General features: G+C 39.2%; 1 protein-coding gene across 2 annotated transcripts in view; it reads left to right on the forward strand.

Annotated features, from left to right (window-relative positions):
- Positions 1–1651: 1651 nt before the first annotated feature.
- Positions 1652–17684, forward strand: part of gal3st4 (galactose-3-O-sulfotransferase 4) — a 58921-nt gene continuing 42888 nt past the window's right edge. For both annotated transcript variants that reach the window (XM_050066955.1, XM_050066954.1), the window contains exon 1: positions 1652–1971. The gene's annotated coding sequence lies outside the window, so the exon portion shown is untranslated. The remainder of the gene's footprint in view (positions 1972–17684) is intronic.

Below are 17684 nucleotides of genomic sequence, written 5' to 3' on the forward strand. Positions count from 1 at the left end.
ACGCGGTAGCCAGGGAGTCATTAACAACGTCGACATGAATGTTAAAATCACCTACAATAATAACTTTATCTGATTTAAGAACTAAACTGGATAAAAACTCTGAGAATTCAGATACAAATCCAGAACACGGGCCAGGAGCACGGTACACTATAACAAATAAAAGTGGCTGCGAGGTTTTCCAGGTCGGATGTAAAAGACTAAGAACGAGGCTTTCAAATGAATTATAATCTAATTTAGGTTTAGGGCTGATTAACAGACTAGAGTTAAAAATGGCTGCAACTCCCCCTCCTCGGCCGCACTGCCTCGATAATGTGTTGAATGTACTTATGTTAGTCTTATTTATATGAAGGTTATTCTGTTTATTCCGTTCTTATATAATTTTATGTTTAATGAGAGATGTGATAAATGTATTTAATATGAGCAGTGTATTGCTCTACTGATGCCAGATTAAGTCAGTTTTAGTGGAATACTACAAATTACAAGAAAAATCCCTGGAAAAGAGGGTTGTAAAATTGAGTTTTGGAGAAATTGATGAGATCTCATTTGGAAATTATACTGTATGATGATTTATCTGATTTATTCTGTACTGCAGATTGTTTTTTTGATGACCCTGGATTTGTGGCTTGGATTTGATGCCTTGCTGGACTTTGATGGTGAGCCGGACCTATTGATTAAGAATCCTGACAAAGACCTGAAAATGTTGTGGCCAGCTGCTTTGGATCTCATTTTACAGGACTGATACAGCGGACTTGCAGAAAATCGCCAGATAAGGAATAATTATCATACATCAATTTTTACTTCCCAGGTAGAGAGACAAACAGACACTAAGGACATTTTATTTTATTTCATTTTATTTTGATTGCTAAGAGCTCTTGTGTCTTTACATTTTGGCATTTTTGAGATCTATTAAACTGAATGAAAGTGTTGGTTGCACTGCAATAAACCTGCCAGTTGTTCTTTAAGCATTTGACTTGTCGCCATTCATATTTACTCATCATAACCTAAGTAATTAAAGTAGCATCATTACCTACATTGAATACAAGTGCTACATATGTATAATTGAATTTGTGCTCATTCGAAGGTAGTGTCATGAAGGACTGAATGACTTTAAAACAGTTTTTTTATAGTGTAGATTTCTGTGTTTTCCTGGAACATAATAATAATAATAAAAGAAACACTGATCTAAAAACATTGTTATCAGCTTTTGGCAAAATTGTTATTTTAAACATCGGAATCAGTATTGGCCCAGAATTTCAATATCAGTGCATCCCTAGTTAAATTAGAATGTTAATTTGTACATTTTATTATATTTTTTTTCAATTAAATGTCATATACTGTTCTATTGTTCATTCTTCTGAACAAGTTCATTTGTAATTCTTGATTATTGATGATAGTACAACATACATCCTGTACTCTGAGCCTTACACTGCTGTAATTCCAGTTTGTGGCTCATACTGTGTGCATAACTGAAGGTTTGCAAAAACCTGTTGAAGAGCATATTAAGATATGAGCATTAAGAAAAAAACAATTCCTTTGAGTGTGACAGGGGCAGTCATGTCTCACAGTGGGCTCCAGCTGAAGCAGTGAGGGGGAGGTCGGGCACTGAGGTGGCCTGGAGGCGCTGGCAGCCAGGAGGAAGGGCAGGGGGGATGAGGAGGAGAACAGGAGGGATTGTGGAGGTTTCAGACGACCGCTCCGTGCTGCACACGCTCCTTCTGCGCCAGACGGAACTGTGAATAGCCGGGCTTTATCACCAACAGGACACGATGTGATATCTGTATTTGAGTTCGGGAGTTAGACAACAAGCCGGGGAGTTTAATGGACTTTTATCAGCGGTCTTCTGCTGGAAGTCCGCTGAAGGGCAACTACTCAGAGTCCGAGAGAAGGAGCTTATCGGAGACTTTGTTAATAACCACACTGCCGTCACCTTTTAACGCACAGTCCACCACGTCGACGGCGGTTTGAAACGAGGTGAGTCTACTTTTTATTTAAACGTTAAAGCTGGGTAACGGGGTCGCGTGCGTCAAAGTGTAGAGCGCATTTAAACACCGGATGTTCGGTTAATTTTTCTCCAACAAACATTTCACTTTAAAATTCAAACGGGTTGCTTTGACTTGAGACAGAACACCCCACTGTGGGCTTCTTAAAAAATAAATCTTACTCAACATGCAAAAATGTTGTTTTATTTTCTGTAATAGGCTACTACGCCTAAACACTGGATTCCAGTGCCGAATCTTACATATAGCCTATATTAGATTAACATACAATAATTAATAATAAGAAACCAATGAATTATGTAGCGATGTCTTTTTTACTTCCTGTAAAATCTAACCTAGCAAACAGCTTATGGTTGCAATTGAAAAATGAATTATAGGTAACCCTCAATACTACACCTACATTTAGGTTACATTCACTGTAGATAGTCTATTCCTAACATTTACTGCAGATATTTAGCTCACTATATGCCAGCATAAGAGTTATTTTGTTCTGAAAGCTGTGGCCGGAAGTGTTTCACACCGCCTCGTAAAGGGTCGCACTACGGGTAGTTAATCCATTGATTGATTGTAAGGGACGTGTAATTAACTTCTGGATAATTAGGGTGCACTATAGGACCTACATGCAGATTAGAAACTAATTTATTGTCCCTCTTTTTGAAAAACCTGATTGTTCACATGTAATTGTCACAGCCATGATTGTCTTGCATGTTTTCAGTACACAGTACCTGTAGGTTTATTGTCCGGGCATTTGGTCCAACAGTTTGAGATAATCTTGTTTGACTGATCCTGTAAGCATTAATCCGGCCTGACTGGGCCAGGTTAAACCGAATGCACCCGGTTACTGGATGAGAGTATCAGAGGGGGGTACAGTCACAGGAATGGATCAGTGTGTTAGGATTTGTTATTGGGATCTAATTTGAGTCGTTTCTCTCATTGTGCTGTAGATACAGTCATTCTACTCTCCCAAAAAGCATTAATTAAATACCCAATATTTTATAGAGAAAAGCCCCATTAAACATTCCTTTTACACTTATAAATCACATTTGTTTTAAAAGATTTTTTGTTTGACGTCAAAAACATCAAGATAACCTAATAGTCAAACATGGAAACAAAAGGAAAAGTGAGGCTATTAAAATGCTTTTTTAAAAAAAAGAAAAAAAAAAGAAAAACATTTTCACAGTATCCATTGTTTTAGTCCTTTCAGTAACTCATATCAAAATTTAACTTTTATCCTCTAACATCATGCGCCTTCATTATTTTAACAAAGTTGGACTAAGAAAAAAAAGTCTGACAATGAAGAATTTGAAAACATTTTTATAGTAACCTTATGAGAACATCTAAAGGAAATTTTCAACTTATACTTGCTTTTGACAAAATAATAATTAGTAAAGGTTAAGGGGGGTAAAAAAAAAAGTGATAAAGTGTAGTATTGTGATAGTTTTGTGTGGCAATATCATATGGTCACACAGCACCAAGAATTGTTTTTTTATGATAGACATTGTTAATATTACAAATACAAATTAACCTTTAGATAGCCTAGAATAATATAACCAGTTGCTTTTTCAGTCCACTAAATACATGCTGCAAAAAAAGAAGAAAGAAATAGCTGAAGAGAGATTAACAGACTGAGAATTTTATCTTATTAGATAAAACATTTAAGTTTTCCTTTGGGGACATAATTTATAGTTATTAAAAAGGTAATAAATAGCAGTATATAGCTATATATTTTATCGCAGCACTCAGCATAATGCAGCATATTTAAAATGACAGTAATATTGTATTGTGACTTAAGTATCGTGATTATATGATGTCGGGAATCATCTGGTGATTCCCTCCCCTAGCAGAGGTACGCTCATACACTTAAGGTGCATGAAAATAGACAATTATTTAGTTACATGACGTGACAATTTCCAATTTTCTGTTTTTAATAAACCCTATTTGATCGTTGTGAATAAGGTCTGGTAAAATGGGTTCCAACCAAAGAGCTAGGACTTTTGGCATCTACAGGACAGAGGCTTATAGGTCTATAGTTTCTACAATCCAGTGGATCTTTGTCTTTTTTTTAGGAATAAGGGAAATTGAGGCTTGGCGGAGGGAAAGGGGAAGTTGCCCAGCACTGAGATACTCATTGAACATTTCCAGCATGGGTTTTATCAGGACGCCCTGCGTAACTTTAAAAAACTCGACAGAGAAGCTGTCTAGGCCTGGGGCTTTTCCGCTTTGCATGGAGTGGATGGCACAAAAAACTCGTTGCAGGTAAGAGGATGGTCAAGCCGAGGCTTACGATCAAGACTAATAGTGGGAGTTTGTATGTCGCTGAAAAATGAATCAAATGACAGCACATCTGGATTAGATTCTGACTGGTAAAGGGAAAAGTAGTAGTCTGAAAAGCATCTGTTTATGTTGGCTGGATTAGTGAGGATGTCACCAGCAGGGGAACGAATTTGAGAGATCAGATTTTGAGCCATCTGTTGTGTCAACTGCAAGGCTAATAATTTACTGGGTTTTCCCCCAAATTCAAAGTAAGTTTGTTTTGTCTTGCGAAGTAACTGGATGGCTTAATTAGTAGACAAGAGGTTGAATTCAGTTTGCAATGCAAGCCTCTTCTTGTATAGACCTGGATCTGGGGAGTCTGCATATTTTTTATCTAAATTGAGAATATCAGAGGACAGTTTCAGCAGTTTGGACCTCTGTTGCTTAGCAATGTAAGAGGTGTGAGAGATGATCTGTCCTCGGATATAAGCTTTAAGTGACTCCTAAATAATACAAGGTGACATGTCATACGGATTACTGTTAATTTATTATGCTGATCTGTTCTGTACGACATCTATTGCACGTCTGTCCGTCCTGGAAGAGGGATCCCTCCTCAGTTGCTCTTCCTGAGGTTTCTACCATTTTTTTCCCGCGTTAAAGGGTTTTTTGGGGAGTTTTTCCTTATCTGCTGTGAGGGTCCAAAGGACAGAGGGATGCCGTATGCTGTAAAGCCCTGTGAGGCAAATTGTGATTTGTGATATTGGGCTTTATAAATAAAATTGATTGATTGATTGATTGATAACAGTAGATGTGTTGATTTCCAAAAAAGTTTTAATTTGATCAATCAGGGTGAGGCCATAATTCTTGTCTGATAGCAGGAGAGATGGTCTACAGTCATTTGGTTTCTCTAAAAAGTGAAAGTCTAGCAGCAAAGGTGTCTGAAATTGTAATACTCTCATATGAGCAAGATTGGAGGTTGGACAGTAATTTCTGGTCTATGAAAAAATAATCTATTCTTGAGAAAGATTGGTGAACTAGGGAAAAGAATGCGTATTGTCGTGCAGTGGGGTATAGGAAGCACCATGCATCAGTGATACCATAATCATCTAGGAAAGACTGGATATAGGGCTGGGTGATATGGATTAAAACTCATACCCCGGTATCATTAGGCCGTATGACGGTATACGGTATGGTACTGGTATTTTATACAGAGCGAGAAAAGTTATTCATTTTTACTCAAAACCATAAGTATATCAAAACCTGTTTTCTTTAAAGACTTAAATCACATTCAAAACCTTACAGGTTTGTCTTTATCTGCTCAAGAAAGCACAGCTGTGAAAATAAATGTAAACAACATATCTTTCCTGATGGAAAGAGATGCACAGTTATGTAAAAAATTAAATCTATGACAATAGCCTACATTTTATACCAATAGGCATAATTCTGATTGTACAGAGCTTGAGAGCTGTGCAAATGACAAAACAGTAAAGAGCATTAAAGTAATAACAGGCCAACCCTGGATGAGAACATAGAGCTTATGTTTCACATGAAAACAGATTTAAATGAAGATACCAAAAATGGCTAATAGATACCTATTGGTATACCTCTGCTCCTACAGAGCTGTGTGAATAACAAAAATGTAAACAGACCAATTCAAGAAATAGGTTGACCTTGACTACAGCTTAAGTACAGGAAAACAGATTTGAACAGAGCTGGGCAAATATCAAAAATGTACACACTACACAGGCCTGTTGAAAATACACTGTTCAACAATGAGTAAACATGTGATAATAAAATGTAGGCCTATAGAAAATGACCCATAAAATGGTTTAGGTATACAATAATGCCAACATAAGCAAAAACAATAGGTCTAATGCCAATACTGAGGTAGACAAAGTACGTCATATCTTCCTGTGTAAACCTGCACATTTCTCACAAGTTTTGAGCAGGGAAAACTAGCCTATCCACTGTTTCAGGCTTCAGGGATGCTCTGTAACAGGTAATAATGTTGCCACTGCAACTGAAAACTCGCTCAGAAGGACAACTGGTTGCAGGTACTAAGAGATATTTCTTTGCAAGGCAGCTAAGTGCTGGGTAGGCCATTTCGTTTTCACTCCACCATTTAATTGGATCTGCATCACTGTTTGCCCTAGTTTGAGAGTTGATTTTCAATTTTGTCCAGCTGTGTCAGTGAATTGCTACTGGTCTCTGCACTCCGTTTGAAGAAGCTGGCCAATGACTTCTTCTTTGTTGGTGGTGCCATTGTTGCTTCTTGGTCTACAGGCGTCACAGCTGGGTCTGGCTCACAGCTTCCCTCATCAGCCAAGAGAGACTTTGCCTCAACCACAACTCTCTGTTTCAAGGAATCAACCCTGTCTTTTTCAATGTATGCATCCCTGAAACGTGTATACACAAATGTGGCCATGTCCAACAGGTCACTTACAGCTGGATCAGAGTATTTGTCACTAAGATAATTCAAAATGCAGGTCTTCATTGATCTGCACAACTCGTTGTCACTCTCCTCCTCTGCCAAGATGCTGGTGGTGAAAAGATGAAGGACAGGTCTGACATAGGAAAGAGTCACATAGTCCTCCCCTGACAATGCATCCGTGAAGTCTTGGAGGGGTTTTAGAACCTTTTTCACTGTCTCCAGCACCTCAATGTCCTGCCAGGTGAGGACTAAGTGCCTGGTCTTTTTGTCTGAGGAGAGTACTTTTGTGATGGCCCCCTCCTGCTCCAGGATCCTCTCTATCATCAGCTGTCTCGATCCCCAGCGTGTGGCAGACTCTGTTATCAGTTGATGAGCGGGAAGACCAAGCTGTTGCTGAACTTCGGCAAGCTCCCTCCTCTTCAGCCAGCTGAAGGAAAATGTGCTGACAATCTTTTTACACAGGTTAATGGCCCTTGTGATGCGGCTGTCATCCATCCCGTGTCCTGTTAAATCAGAAACATACATGCTGAAGAAAAATTGTAAAAAGTCAACTTCAAAGACAGTGACAAAACGTAAATAGGTTAAAAAGAAAAAAGAGGACGTGTAAGTCAGTGATGAACCATCAACTGAATTGCCCACACATAGGCCTACAACAAGCTATCTCAAGCAAATATGATGGACAGGCTAGGCATATTTTTATAAGTAACTTGGTTTAAAATCATTTCTTAAACACTATTAATTAGGCTACTCACCAATTGCCAAATGAAGTCGGTGACCGAAGCATTGCATCCTCAGTCAGTTTTTCAGTTCCATTTCTTTGATGATGTTCGCTCCATTGTCCGTCGTTATGGCAACCAGCCCGTTTTCGCTAAGCCCCCAGTTAGCAAGTGCATCCTGTAGAGCTTTGGCTATGTTTTCACCTGTGTGGTTTTCCGGAAAATAGCTGGTTTGGAGGCATGCTGTTTTTATCTCCCAATCTTCAATGAAGTGCATGGTCAAACACAAATATGGTTCGCAAGTGCGCCTTGTCCACACATCAGTAGTCAGCCCGAAATGCGTCACATTTGCTAGCCTGTCAGATAAGTTCTGTCGTGCCTTTGTATACATTTCTGGGGGAACCTCTCTTGCAAAGTAACGGCGACTCGGTAACTGATGTTCTAAGCATGTCTTTGAAGCCTTTTTGTTCAACCACAGAGATTGGGGCCATGTCCTTGGCAGAGTGGCCGGCCACCGCCTTAGTTATGTTGCGCCATTTATATTTTTTTATCGGAAGGCTGAACACTGGTAAATGACGCTTGCAATGAGACTTGTTTCGAGATAGATTTCACAGACTGCGGGTTCTTGGAGCCTGCATTTCCACGTAGTTTCATACTCTCTTCGTAAAGCAGTTTGTGGTACTGCTGTAGGTGATGGAAGAGATTGGAAGTGCTCCCACCTTTAGAAACGACTTGCTTGCGGCAGGTTTTACAGATAGCGTCTTGTTGCTCCTCATCTTTAATCCTATATCCAAAGTACATCCAAATTACAGAGCCATTGTTTTTTTTCTTCGGAACTAGCTCCTGCTCATCATCGACCGTACTACTCTCTGCTAAGTTGCTCGCTTCTACTGGCACCGCATCAGCCATGTTTTTTGAAAACTTTCTGTGTGAAAAGAGGGACAACAACAAGTGGGACTGAAGCGTACGTGCACACGCAAGGGGCAGAGTTCGAAGGCCCTGAGCAGTGAAAGCTGCACCTGATCGAAAAGCAGCGGAGCGGGCATCTTAAAAATAATAATAAAACACCAGTATGGCGGTATTGTCTCAAATTCATATCTCCTTCAAAAATATACCAGTGTAAGTCATAACACCGGGATACCGCCCAGCCCTAACTGGATAGCTCTGGCTGTAAGAGAACTGGTGCTTTGCTTAAGAGAGGAGCAGTCTAGAGAGGGATTTAAAGCGCCGTTAAAGTCTCCCCCCATAATAAGTTGATGTGAATTAAGATCAGGAAGAAGCGACATTAATTTTGTGATTAATTGATGATCATCCCAATTTGGTGCATATATATTGCAGAGTGCGACCTTGGTGGAATATAGACAGCCTGATTCAATCACAAATCTCCCCAGGGGATCCTCAAGCATGGTGGAAGGGGTAAACTGTATATTATTCTGGATAAGGATGGCTGCACCTCTGGCTTTGTTCTGAAATTTAGAGTGAAGGATCTGTTAGATCCCAGGTCTGCTGAGATAACGGTGCTGAGATGACTTGAGATGCATTTCCTGTAGGAGGATAATATCTGATTTTAGACCCTGAATATGATTGAACACCTTATTTCGTTTTATCGATGAATTGAGGCCTTTAACATTCCAACTTAAGAGTTTCACCACACCTCCACTGACTAAAGCCGTCTTATTTTTCTGGCTATCTGACATATGAGAAGTGAGTAAGAATTTGGCCTGGAAAAAAATCTTGTATGACAGATAGCTCAAGAGGCAAAAGGAGAATAAAAACAAAAGAAAAATACTGCCAGGAATAGCAGAAGGCTATAGAAAATGAAAAAGAACAGAATAGAACGTCCACTAAACAGGAACAAGGGATATTCAGAACTAACCCAAGTACTAATGGGAAATATCCCCTAGTGGTACTAGCCTGGCGTTGCCAGACCCAATTCGCAAAACGCGAATGGGTCTGGACATAGAGTGTACATTTCCTCTATTCCCGAGGGGCGGTGTCAACGGCTGTCATTCAAAGTGCCCAATCAGAGTAAACGAAATGTGTGACATAGGCTAGCACAACGCCACTGTAAACAGACCAGCAAGCTGCAGCGGAGATGAGCTGTGATTATGTTTGGGAAAGAGTGTTGCCGTCTTTACGGATTTCCTCCTTACTGTGGACTCCGAGCTGCATGGCTGTGATTCCCAGCTTGGTCGCTTCTCTGACTTGCTCCTCCATGAGAGCAACTAGCAGAGAAACAACAATAGCCACTGGGTTTTCACTGAGTCCCATCTTTTTCCCGGTCAACGGAGCCAATTGGTAAAGTAAACTTTTACCAAACCCTTTAGGAAGGATGGCAAACACATCCTTTTTTATCAATAAAAGCTTTCAGTGCAGTCGTTTGTTCTGCTTTTAAAGAAAATGTACATCCCAGTTCTTTCAACACATTTACAATTGCAGTTTCAAAATCAGTAGCCATTTTGGTTGTTCACTAAATGCATTCACTCCACTCCTTGTCCCTCCTATTGTGATGACATGCCCGCCCCAAAGTAATAAACAGTTGTGATTGACCCGGTAAGCTTTAACCGATGCCAGAATGCGCCTTAATGATTGCATGGCCAGACTGATCTGCGGAGCGAAATCGAATATGGGCTAGCGAGATTAGCATGGTTTCACCAGGCTATAGTGGTACAGCTGCCCATGGCAAAGCAGATTACCCTCAAGGATACACCTTACCTTGAGAGCTCTGTGAACATAATTTACTCTGTTTGACATACAAACATTAGAATGTCAGGCTTACTAAAACATATTACAATAATAATAACAGAATTACAATAACAGTAAATGCCTAGTAATGACTGGAACAGTTGAAAAAAATTATTCAGCACATTTGCTACAGATAGTTATTAATCAAGCAGGGGACCAAACCACGACTAAGGCAGAACCAGAGAATGTCAGCTGGTTTATTGTCCATCTAATGCGGGAGGGGCAGATTGTCTTACCGGGGAGGTTAGAGTCGGTTGAATGGTATCCTTGAAGAAGGTGACAGCAGAGGATAGTTGTTAGCAATTTTTTCATTACAGCTGACGTAAGTTCTCTAGCCGCGGCTGCTCCGCGGAGGTTTCCTAGTGTCCGCTAGCTTGTTTTCCATGTTGTTAACGTTAGCTGCAGTTGTCGGCTCTGAGTCCAGTTTTGGTCCCGTTTCGTCTCATTTGTACCGGAGGCTGACGTACTGTATATCGCCTTAGCGATCGGTAAGGAGAGGTTGAAAAAATAATAAAGAATGATAGGCTTCACAAAAAAGCAATTTTAAAAGTCTGGTTCACAGAGCGGCTTCATTTGGTGGGTAAAAAAGACGCTAGAAACACAGTGAAGATTCCCTAAAAGAACAACTGGTTTTGTTATTTGTTGGTCTTGAACTGTGATCTGCAGCTTGGCATGATGTGTCTTGCCCAGGTGACCATCCACCTATGGATGACAAAATCACCTCATATATTATGTCACTTTAGAAACATTGATATGACACTAAAAACCATACAAACGCAAGGTACCATGGTTTGCAGAAACGTACAATGGCAACATTTTCTTCCAATGACTACACTTTAGGTACAATGCAACAGCTAAAGGAAACTCATAGACCTGGTCCAGACCAACTGCTCTTTACATTGTACTTAACAGACACTTAGTTCATGTATATTAAGCTACATTTTAAGTAGTTTGTCCCCAGATATACTAACAAAGCAGTTAAAATAGTTGGAAGACTGATCAGTCACTACAAAATGAATTGTATTTGGCATTACTGCTCTATGAAGCTGATTCTATTGGACTCTACTTTGCCTTGAGTACATGAGAACTCTCTTAGACATACTGTAAGAAAATGTACTGTGGTTATGTAGGAAGGGATTGTGCCACTGGGCCGTGCTGTCACACCTGTTTGATGAGATGGACATATAACTGAATGCTGTGCTGTCCTGCTTTGGGCACCATGATAGGCTAAGAGATAACTCCATTGAGAGTTTTGATAGCTAAATTTATTGTACTACTCATGTTTAACCATAGGTGTGGATTTCTGGAAGGGAGTGGGGGTGAGGGGATAAGGGGGGATCTCTCCCCCCTGCAATATGCAATGTACATTTGTCCCCAACAGTAAAACAACATGAGGAAAACCTTAGACTAACGTGCAAAAAAAAACAACAACAGGTTTTTCTTTTAATTAATGATTTGTTAATCAACAATCACATGTCAGTTCGAATTTTGTGTGTCAAATTGGGACTGCTAGACAGCAAATTCCCAAACGGCTTTTTGTTGCCAGTCCACCCCTGGAGTGTTGGAATGGGGGGATATGTTGAACTGCCAATGTTTGGGAAATTACAAAACAGAGCTGAGAAGGGAGTTTAAAAAGATTGAAATCTAGGGTTGGGGGTATAAACTGTTGCCTAAGTATCCTTGTTTTCCTTTAAACATGAAGTGCAAGTGAGTTAGGGAGAGCAGAGTGACAGAGGGTTGAGGAGGAACCACTGCATGATTCATGCATGTAGCAAACCTTGGAGATTAAGTAAGACCCGGCGCGTTCATGTAGAGATTTTGAAACTGTGTGGTCCATGACCTGCAATCTTCTTGTTGATAACTTGTATGTAGTGGTGGCAATGTCTGTATAGTGGCCTTGTGTTGTGCAACAGTATCAGAGAGCAACTTGGTAGCACATTGGATAACCACAACAATTGTACATTTTACGAGAAACACATGAAATTTCTCATATAGTTAGTGCGTACCACAGGTTTTATTTTCAGATGTGGAGGAAAGTGAAGTTTGGCTTCTGAGGACTGTGAGAGGTCAAATCCAAGATGGCTGCCAGTCCATCGGGTTTTATAAGTGCAATGGTCTATTTTCGAGACATGTACGCAAACAAATTCCATTTGTAGTTTATACAACACACCCCTACAAACCACACCCACAGCTAGTACAGGACAAACCCACCAGCTTGACAGTTATCTGAACCCCGCTACAATGCCACACTGTAGTAAATGAATAAGACGAAATGTGGCAGTAATCCACTTTACAATTCATAATACATGAAGACATGATTAATTTTATCAGAATCAGAATCGTGTATAAGAAGTAAGAATAAGAGTATGAAATCAATCAATCAATCAATTTTATTTATAAAGCCCAATATCACAAATCACAATTTGCCTCACAGGGCTTTACAGCATACGACATCCCTCTGTCCTTAGGACCCTCGCAGCGGATAAGGAAAAACTCCCCCCAAAAAACCCTTTAACGGGGGGGAAAAAATGGTAGAAACCTCAGGAAGAGCAACTGAAGAGGGATCCCTCTTCCAGGACGGACAGACGTGCAATAGATGTCGTACAGAACAGATCAACATAATAAATTACCGGTAATCTGTATGACACAATGAGACAGAAAGAGAGACAGAGAGAGAGTGAGAGACAGAGAGAGATGCAGGGCAGACGGTAACGGTAATAGCTTATAACAACATTAATGAAAGTAATAATATTATAATTAGAATTCTGGCTATTGTGGTACAATATGTTGAAAGTATATATTAATATCTGATAGTATACATATGTGACAATAATCATATGTGTGTAATAACAGTAGAAGTATGACTAATGATAACAGCAGCAATAGAAGTATGTTAGTATACACCAACAGAATAAAACAAGAATTGAATAAGAGTTATGTAAGATGTATAAGAAACGAGATTCAACCCTTTCTATTACCTATGCCCTAACCACAACCGCCTCTCTTTTAAATAATATTCATAGCTAGCTAATGGCTAAGTCAGCATTAGTAAAAGTAACGAGATGTAGCCTTCCCATTACTCTTACCCTAACCATAACCACCTCTCTTTTAACATATTTCATAGCTAGCCAATAGCTAATTAGCATTAGCATAAGTAACGAGATATAACCTTCCAATTACCCTTTTGCTAGCAGTCCTAAGTAGCTAATCGCTGACTTAGCAGTTTCATCGGGACTTTTGCTCCCAGGCCAAAAGAAACTTTTTGAACTAGAACCGGTGTTTTCCAATGGTAACGATACGCTAATCCTCTTTCATTCTTTTGTTACACCTTAGACGGGACATGGTGATGATACCTTCCCATATCTGACTGCCATCTCAAAGCATTGGTTGTTTTACTTTGTAACCAAGCGTGTAAAATGATTTATGATTTCTTATGACTCCTTAACAGACACTGATACATTTTTTTTCCCAAAATTATCTTTATTGAGTTTTCAAAATGCTTCCAAAGTACATAAATATACAGAGATAAGAGTGCTCTCACATCAAAGGGGACGTCAGGAGCAGCTAAATTATTGTCCAGCATTCAAATCGTCCTTCTTTGCAAGTCAGGTTATGAGATAACATAGAGCAACACTTAGATGAAAGTACAAGTATAAAAAAACAACAACAACCAGAACAACAAAGGTTTCTCTATATTATCAAGAGTTAGCCCAAATTATTTCACTATTGTGCATGGTTCAAAAATACAAACTCAGATGTACAATTCACACAGAATAAAGAAATTAAGTATCAAAAGAAAAGAAATTATTTTAGGACACTGCAAAGGACTACCGAAAACTACGCCTCATCCGCTTCATTCCCCACATTACTTAAATCCACACTCTCCATATATTCCATAAAAGGACCCCAAATGTTTTGAAATAGTGATAGTTTCCCCTTTATGATGTAAGTAATCTTCTCCATAGGTAAAGTTGTGGATATTTCCTTAATCCAGTTAATGAATTTTGGTTTACTGGTACTCCTCCATGAAAGTGCCATGACTCTTTTTGCAAGCAGTAAACATAAATCCAGGGCAGTGATTATTTTTCTAGACATATGATGTCTATCAGGATATAAACCTAGAATAAATAGTTTAGGGTCAAGAACTAATTTTATACCTAGTATAGTCTCTAAAGCTTGTTTAATCTCCCACCAGAACTGTTGGACTTTATTGCATTCCCAGATACAGTGGAAGAACGTCCCCTTCTCCTCTCCACACCTGAAACACAGGTCTGGGATGGCATCATTATACTTATTAAGCTTTTCTGGCGTCACATATGTCCTCATTAGCCAATTATATTGCAGTACTTTGAGGCGAGTATTGGTAGTTTGTGTTTGTGCTTCAGCACACGCTTTTTCCCAGTCCTCGGAGGGCAAGTCCTCCTGTAAATCTTCCCTCCAGGCGTTAAGTTTCCGTAAAGAAGACTCAGAGGAACCCTCTGCTAACATGTTATATAGTTTGGAGATAATTCCCTTTCCAAAGCAATCTTTTTTCATTTCCGTTTCCAAAGTGGACAACGGGGGGATCGACAAACACTGGTTTTGAGATGATCTAATAAAGTTTCTCACCTGTAGATATTTAAATTGATGTTTGTTTGGAATGTCATACCTGGCAATCAACTCCTCAAATGACATCAAAATCCCACCATCTGATCCCATGAGATCCCCTATTGTCTTCAAACCTTTTTCGGCCCACTTCCTAAAACCAGGGTCTGCTCTGCCTGGAGGGAAAAATTGGTTACCCCATATCGGGCTGAAGCGTGACAGAGAGGAGGATTCACCTAAATACTTCTTAACCTGATACCAAATTATAATCATATTTCTGACTATAGGATTTTTTGTCTTTTTTTTCAGCATTTCGACTTTTGCTGAGTATATGTACTGAGGGAGAGGGAGAGGGACTGAGCAGTTTTCAATATTCATCCAAGGTGGGAGGGACTTATCTGTAAAATAATGCATCATAGTCTTCAGTTGAGCTGCCCAATAATACCAAAGTGGATTGGGGCACCTGAGGCCTCCTCGATCATACGGTAGGTACAAGAGTGATAAACGTAGCCTCGGTCGTCTATTATTCCACAAAAAACGTACAAAAATTTTCTTTAGGAGTGGGAATAAATTAATAGGAGGTGGCAATGGGATGTTCTGGAACAAATACAGAAGTTTGGGCATTATATTTAATTTAAGAACATTAATTCTTGCTACAAGCGATAAGGGCAAGGAGTTCCATCTATCTATAGAGGAAGTAATTGAGTCTATCATGGGGGTGTAATTAACCCCAACAATGTCTCTTATACATGGTACTATCCTAATCCCCAAATATGTAAAACAGTCTACCGTTTTGAATGGGAAAGAGTTTCCGGCATTATTCCTTTCTTCCGAGTTAAGTAACATTAATGAAGATTTGTCTTTGTTTACTTTATATCCCGATATCCTTCCAAATATGTTTATTAGATCTAACAAGGCTGGAATAGAATTTTTCAGTTTTTCAAAGAAGAGAATGACGTCATCAGCAAACAAAGCAATTCTGTGTTCCTGTTGGCCTACTGACAAACCAGTTATGTTTTTATGAGACCGCACCGCAATGGCAAACGGTTCAATTGCTAGAATAAATAATAAGGGGGACAAAGGGCACCCCTGCCTACATCCCCGTTTGATTTTAAATGATTTAGATATAACTCCATTTGTTACTATTTCAGCATACGGTTCATTATATAAAAGTTTAACCCACCGACAGAAATTATCCCCACAGCCAAATCTTTTTAATATTTCAAATAAATAGGGCCACTCAACTCTATCAAAGGCCTTTTCGGCATCCAATGATAGCAAAGCAGTATCTTGTTTTTCTTCCCGATTATGAAGAATATCCAACACTCGTCTCACATTATGAAATCCCTGTCTACCTACAATAAACCCATTCTGGTCGCAAGCAATTATGTTTGGTAAAATTCTTTCCAGCCTTCGAGCCAAGATTTTGCAAAGTATCTTTAAATCCACATTAAGAAGGCTAATTGGTCTTAGGTTTTCACATTTGTTGCAAGGTTTACCAGGTTTGGGCAGTAAAGTTATCAGAGCTCCTCTTAATGAAACAGGGAGGATTCCCTTTTCAAATGAATCCCAGAACATGTCGAAAAGAGGGGACAGCAATTTATCTTTAAATTTTTTATAAATTTCTGTCGGCAGCCCATCTGGGCCTGGGGTTTTGCCTGTTTTCAAATGATCTATTGCTATAGATATTTCCTCCTTAGTTATAGCTGCCCCAAGATCTACACTTATTAATCCGGAAATGTTAGGTATTTGGAGGGTATCTAAGAAGAGATTTTGCTCTTGTCCCATATGCGTTATGTCTGAGCTGTATAATTTTTCAAAAAAGATCTTAAAAGTTTCATTTATTTCTAGAGGATCAACAATAATCTGTCCATCACTATTTTCAACTGAGGTAATGTTTTTCTCATTTTGTAATTGTCTCAGGCGCCAGGCTAATAGTTTCCCAGGCTTTTCCCCCTGATCATAAAATGCCTGCTTAAGACGCAAAAGATGTGAGGCTGCTTTAGAGGCAGAAAGTTCGTTATACTGTGTTCTTAGTAGCAGAAGTTTTCGATGGATGTTTGGACATAACGTTTGATAGTATTCCCCCTCAAGCAGTTCAATCTCTGCTTCCAACTTTTTTGTTTTCTGATAAGTTTGTTTTGCCTTATAACTCGTAAAGCTAATTATCTGACCTCTTATGTAGGCCTTAAAGGCTTCCCACCTTGAAGAGGATGGTGTTTCATCTTTATTGGTTTCAAAAAAGATATTAATTTGGTTATCTATGAAAGATATAAATTCTGAGTCTAGGAGCCATTTTTGTTTAAATCTCCACCTAGGGGGGTCTCTCCTTAGTCTTAAATCTTCATATATTAATGAGTTTGGTGCATGGTCAGATATTAAGATGCTATCATAGTGACAGTCCTTTATTTTGTGTCTCAAATTGGCAGAAACTAAAAAGTAATCGATACGTGAGTATGATTTATGTGTATTTGAGTAACAGGAGTATTTTAAACCCTTGGGATTCATATCCCTCCAAATATCTGTCAGATTAAGTTCCTCCATAAAGTGTTGAATAGTTTGTCTACTTTTAGTATGAGAGTTATCGATACCTGAGCTTCTATCCAATTCTGGGTTCAATGTGCAGTTAAAATCCCCTGCTATAATATAGCTACCAGCCAGAGATGAAATTGTAAGAAAGAGATTGTGAAAAAACTTTTGATCATCAATGTTTGGAGCATATATATTTATCAGGTTTATTTTTTCCGTAATAAGTGTGCCCTGTAGAATAATGTACCTCCCAGTCTTGTCTTTAATAACCCTTGTCACATGAAATGGTATGGATTTATGAATCAAAATCATAACCCCTCTTGCCTGAGAAGTAAAGGGTGCTGAATATATACTGCCCTGCCACCTCCTCCTAATCTTCGCCTCTTGACTAGATAACAGGTGGGTTTCCTGAAGTAGCATGATATCAGG

Source organism: Epinephelus moara, chromosome 17 (assembly GCF_006386435.1).
Source record: "Epinephelus moara isolate mb chromosome 17, YSFRI_EMoa_1.0, whole genome shotgun sequence".
Lineage (NCBI taxonomy): Eukaryota > Metazoa > Chordata > Actinopteri > Perciformes > Serranidae > Epinephelus > Epinephelus moara.